The sequence below is a fragment of the Anolis sagrei genome, chromosome 1, assembly GCF_037176765.1.
Source record: "Anolis sagrei isolate rAnoSag1 chromosome 1, rAnoSag1.mat, whole genome shotgun sequence".
Lineage (NCBI taxonomy): Eukaryota > Metazoa > Chordata > Lepidosauria > Squamata > Dactyloidae > Anolis > Anolis sagrei.
Window position 1 is genome coordinate 142,005,905 of NC_090021.1, and position 5,702 is coordinate 142,011,606.

Here is a 5,702-nt window from a genome sequence, read left to right on the forward strand (position 1 = left end):
TCCACCCACCCCACTATCCACCACCGCCAAAAAGTTCTTATGGATACAGTACTAACAATTTAACAGAGGAATGTTATTTTTTTATATGGATTGCTCCAGTGATAACAGCCCCAAAGGAATTCCAATCCCTGATGATACAAGCCTAGCAAAACACAAGAGAGAGAAGTAAAGAATGGATTATTTTTATTTTATTTTTATTTCCCTAAAGAAAACAGTGAGAGAGACATAAATCTCTACCAGTCCCAGGATTAACATAGTTCTTCCTCTGTTCTGCAGGTGTCTTAGGAACATGGGGTGGTGGATCTGCCTTCTTTTGTGGAACAAGATATTTCTGTCATGAAACTGATACTGCTACCTGTTTCATTATGACTGATATACTCTGTCACAGATTGCTGGAAAAAACTATGGATCGTGTCAAATTCCTATACTATATGGATGTTTCTTTTTTTTCTTTTTTCTTTTAGTGATCAAAGGGCCCCAGGGAGGGGGCTCTCTTTTATTCAGCCGGAGGGGGGGGGAGAGAGAGAGACACCAGCTATCTCCAGGGCTTGCTCTGTAGGTTGCAGCTGCTGAGGGAGCAGGCAGAGAGCGCCGCGGCTGAGTTGGCGGCGGAGGCAGAGGTGAGAAGGTTCTGGCTGCTCCAGACAGCGGTGGCCTTGGCATCTTGAGCAGAAGAGCCGCGGCTGAGACAGCTGGCAGTGTCTGTGGGAAGCTTCTCTTCTTCTAGATAGTACTGTATCTTCTGTAGATCCTCTGCCATAAACCTCCACTTGTTCTCAGCTGGAGAGGTGTGGGCTGCCTGGGGTGTTCCTTCGACGAGTGCTCCCCAACTGGGCAGCGACCTGGCAGGAGGTGGGGAAGGAGCCCATCACCACACCTTTGGGAACCTTCTGGGCAATGATCCTGAGACCTTCAGAGAACATAATTAAGTTCTCAAAGCCCCTTTTGCACATGGTGGTGGCCGCCTGGCTGGCCACTCTCTCATCATCGTCGTAGAGGATGATGATCTTTCCATGAGCATTTTTGTATTCCAAAATGTCATTCGTATAGGGATTCATGGTTCTGGAGAGTGTGGCAATGGGATAGGAGTATGCTCCCACTATGTGACACTGGTCATAGGCATCCTGCTCTCGCACGTCCAGCAGCAGGAAGGGGCAGTCGGTGTGAGGCCCATCTTTTGTGAAGGCCTCAGTCTTCTTCGGGGAATCTTTCCCCAGATCCAGCTCACCTACACTGCTGATCAGACTCTGTAAGGTGGAACGATAGGATTCCCCCACACCTGTTGATGAACAGGATGGGACCGGCTGGTTTCTCACCAGGGCTGCTTTTGCCATTGGTCTCTGCTTCAGCATCCACATTATTTTCGGCGGGAGTAGCATCACCTTCGTCTAGCTTTTGGGGTTCCTCAGGTGGCACTTCCAAGTTTTCATCTGAGAGAGAAGTAACCTGGATCACCAGCTGGGCAAAGGTGGTAACTTTCAATCTTTTGAAGAGTTCATCTTTCTTGTAATTGTAGTTTTTCTTGATCTCTTCAAGCTTTTCAGTGTATTTGGTGATACTGCTACCTGTGTCAAGGTGAGTTTTTACATGCTGGTATTTAGGATTCTGTGGGATCCTTTTGGTCAAAAGCTCAGGGTCGCCGATGCACCTCCTCGCCGACATCCTGCCCTACTTTTCTTTATATGAGGGTAACTCCCTGCATAGTGGTGTTTCGGAGGGTTGATTTCACTTTCACTCACAGAGCAGGAGAGAAATTCAGAAGATATATGTAAAATAGAATAAGCTTGCTTTTAAAAAATAAGCATTTTCAGGCCCCTAAACTTGTCTAACGTATATATGAGCCATGATTTCTTTGTCATATGACTAGTGTCCTGCATCTTCTATATCCTGCCTTTGCAGATGGTTTAAAAGTTTTATCTGGTGCAGGATGTGGCTCAAGAATGTTAATAGACCATTACATGATACTGACTATGTATCAGTTACACTAGTAGCGAATGCATTTCTGATGCCAATTTGAAGAACTGGTTGTGACCTATTGGTTATCACAAACAACAGTGCAAAGTTGTCCAGATATTAACTTCTATTTACAAAGTCTTTTTTGAAAATATAACAATTAGGTTGATTGGGTTTATGGGGCATCTCAGATTGCACCTAAACTATGGAACTTCACAATGCCTTAAAGTGAAAAACCTATTTTGCATACCTTTCACCTGAAATACTCTGCAGCAGAGTAGCTATTCTGCTACTAAATATGCATGCCCAGTGTGGAATACATCTCATCATATTAAAACAGTGGGTGTGGCTCTTAATGAGATATGTCACATTATCACAGGATGTCTATGTCCAACACCTCTGGAGAAATTATACTGTTTAGCCGGTATTGCACCATCTGACATCCATCGGGAAGTAGCAGCCTATAATGAAAAGACCAAAACAGTGACATCTTGGGCCCATCCTCTGTTAAAATATCAGCCAGCAAGCCAATATCTTAAAACAAAAAAATGGCTTCCTAAGATCTACAGAGATACTCGCAGGAACACCTCAGCAAGCGAGGGTCCAAAAGTGGCAGGCTAAAACCCGGAACCTCAGTCGGTGGCTGATACCAGATGAGAAGCTCCCTCCTGGACACACAGAGGACTGGGCGACTTGGAAAGCATCAAACAGACTGCACTCTGGCACCATGAGGTGCAGAGCCAATCTTAAGAAATGGGGCTACAAAGTGGAGCCCACGGCATGTGAGTGTGAAGAAGAGCAAACCACGGACCACTTACTACAAAGCAGTCTGAGCCCTGCCACATGCACAATGGAGGACCTTCTTACAGTGACACCAGAGGCACTCCAAGTGGCCAGCTTCTGGTCAAAGGAAAATTATTATAATTTTTTAACTTTGTGGGGTTTTCTTTTACATACACACATTATAACTGTAGTCTCAGTTTACTTCTGACAGGATAAACAAATAAATACCTGAAATATTATTGTAACTGATTTTAAATGTTGAGTTGTATTATTCATTTGAGTTCAAGTTGCAATTTGTTAAGCTTTTGTCAAAGCCATCATCTATTTTATATTACTGTTTATGTTAACTATGTTTTAAATGTTTGGATTCCTTTTTTTCAATGTATTTTACATTTGCTGTTTTACCTGATATATGAGTTTTGTTTCAGCATGAAGTATATATATGCAATAATCAATAAGTATTAATATTTTTTTAAATGTCAAATGTGCACGCATAGTAACTCAATTCATAGCAGGATTCAAATCCAATGGCAATAGCATTAGACAAGCACACCATTTCAATAAAACCAACAAGGAATCATGTGCCATCCAAAGACTGAGAAGTTTAATTTGGCATGCTCCACCAAAAGCAAGCCTTTAAGCTACCAAAAGGCTCTTTGTTGTTTTCATTGCAACAGACTTGCACAGGTGCTTTCTCACCCGCTTAAAATGTAACAAATCTGAGATCACTCTGCACCACATATATATTTTTCTTCGGCATTGACATACATTCATACATGCATATCAGTGCAAATTTCAACTTCCTTTGAAACTTCCAATAAAAATGCCCTTTCAAGATAACCAGAATATTGTATGTAATACTCTAAGATATTCCGTTATTGTGCCATAGTCATTACCCCCGCTGCCCCAATGGTGATGTTGGAGAGAACTGCATGACTTGTCACTTATCACTTCCAAGTTCTGCTTATATATCATGCACATCATTGAATTCATTTCTATAACAATATTCAACTATCAATTTTATGCCCCTAAAATGAAATTAAGATAACAACTGTGCTATTTTATGCCACTAAAGTGAAATTAGGATAACAATTTTGCTGTTCTTTGACCTCCTTTGATAAGACACAGGATCAGCATTTGGGACAAAAAAAATTCCATCCACCTCACAACGTAACATATTTCATTGGAGGTCTTCTGGTAAATAGACCCAAAAATGCAACAGATGGAAATGTATAAAAAAAGGATTTTTTACAACTAATGTGACAAGCCAAGCAATTATGAAATGCCAGCAGAGAGAAAACAGAATTATATTATTCAGCATTGTTAGCTATTTTCCCTGGCAGCAATGTGGGAATGAAATCGGAGTAGTAAAAAATCAGTCTGTCCTTTGGGAAAATCTGTATGGATAGATAAGAATTGTTTTGGAGGTCAGATAGCAAGGACCATCACAAAGAAACCTGCCCTTGAGTGGCTTCTAAGTGTTGAGGAGTTATGTTATTTATTTTTTATTTCCTGTTGCTAACAGCAGCCTTCTTGATTCATATGCACAGTGACACAAATCCACACACACAACCTTGGTAAATGAAACACCTCTTGCAGTCTAGTGTGGTTGTTCAAAACTAGAAAAATACAGACAGAAAAGTATATTCAACATCACTTTCAAAGCAACAGGAAGACAGACAGCAAGAGAGAGACAACTTTAAGTGTAGTTTTTTGTGAAGCTTCATCTAATCCAAAGAACTGAGCCCAAACTATTAACTAAGGGTGCCTGTACACTGTAGAATTAATGCAGTTAATTCTCCAGGACTCAAAGTAATGAATCCTGGGATTTGTAGTTTAGTGAGAAATTGGGTCTTTTTGGAAGGGGAGGCTAAATACCTTGTAAAAATACTACTTCATAGCATTGAACCATGAAAGTGGTGTCAAACTGCACAATTCTACAGTGTGTACATGCACCCTAGGGCTGGTTGTATGATTCTGATCCAGGTTATCTGGATAGTTATTTTTTCCATATGAAGTGTCCTTATTTTGAGATCTGTAGAGGAAATTATCCATCATTTGTCTTTAATCCTTTATCTCTATCATACCACATCCAGAGATATATTTCTTAGAGCAGAGGAGTGAGCCTTCTTCGTAGCTGCTCCCAAGTTTTAGAATTGCTTTCCTAGAGAGTCTAGGACAGTGGTGGTGAACCTTTTAGCGATTGAGTGCCAAACTGGGAGGGAGCACTTGGGGGGACAAGCAGGGGGCAAGCAAGAGAAGGTGGGTAAGTGAGCGGTTGGTGTGGGTGAGTGAGTGGTGGCAGGAAAGTGGAGGGGCAGCCAAACAGGGCAAGAAAGAGAGCAGGCAAGCTAGGACAGGCGGGCAAGCATGGGGGTAGGGAGTGGGCAAATTGGCGAGTGAGCAGGAGACATGTGTGCCATAGATTTACCACTGCGGATCTGGGAACACATTTACACTGTCCATATAATATAATTTGTCCATTTTGGCTACAAAATGCACACTGCCAAAATGCACTGTAGCACAAATTAAGGCCGTAAAGCACATTAAGCAAAATGGGGAAAACCCACATTTTCCTGCAGCTGTCAAGCCATGAACACTGCAGATTCTGGAACCAGTTTTAGATCACCTTCATTGTGTCATTACAGTGGTAAGCAAAGACTTTTCTGTTTCAACAGGGGTTCGAGAACTGTTTATTAAAAAAGTTATTTTAGTAATGTGCTGTGTTGTCTACAGGTATTGTTTGAATGAGCATGCTTTTAAATTGCAGTTGATGCTATGAACTGTTCAAATATAATTTAATTTCTGTATTTTTAAGTGATATCAATTTTTATCTATATGGGATTTATTTTTTACCCAAACTCAAATCATTTATTTCGGTCATTGACCAGCACAGGAAATAGTCACATTTTCATACAAACTTGGTATGTTTGGTACATTAAAAATATAAATATAACTACTGAAGC

The 5,702-nt window shown here is 41.1% G+C and overlaps 1 pseudogene; it reads right to left on the reverse strand.

Annotated features, from left to right (window-relative positions):
* Nucleotides 1–535: 535 nt before the first annotated feature.
* Nucleotides 536–1,667, reverse strand: LOC137095911 (centrosomal protein of 41 kDa-like; annotated as a pseudogene).
* Nucleotides 1,668–5,702: the final 4,035 nt, after the last annotated feature.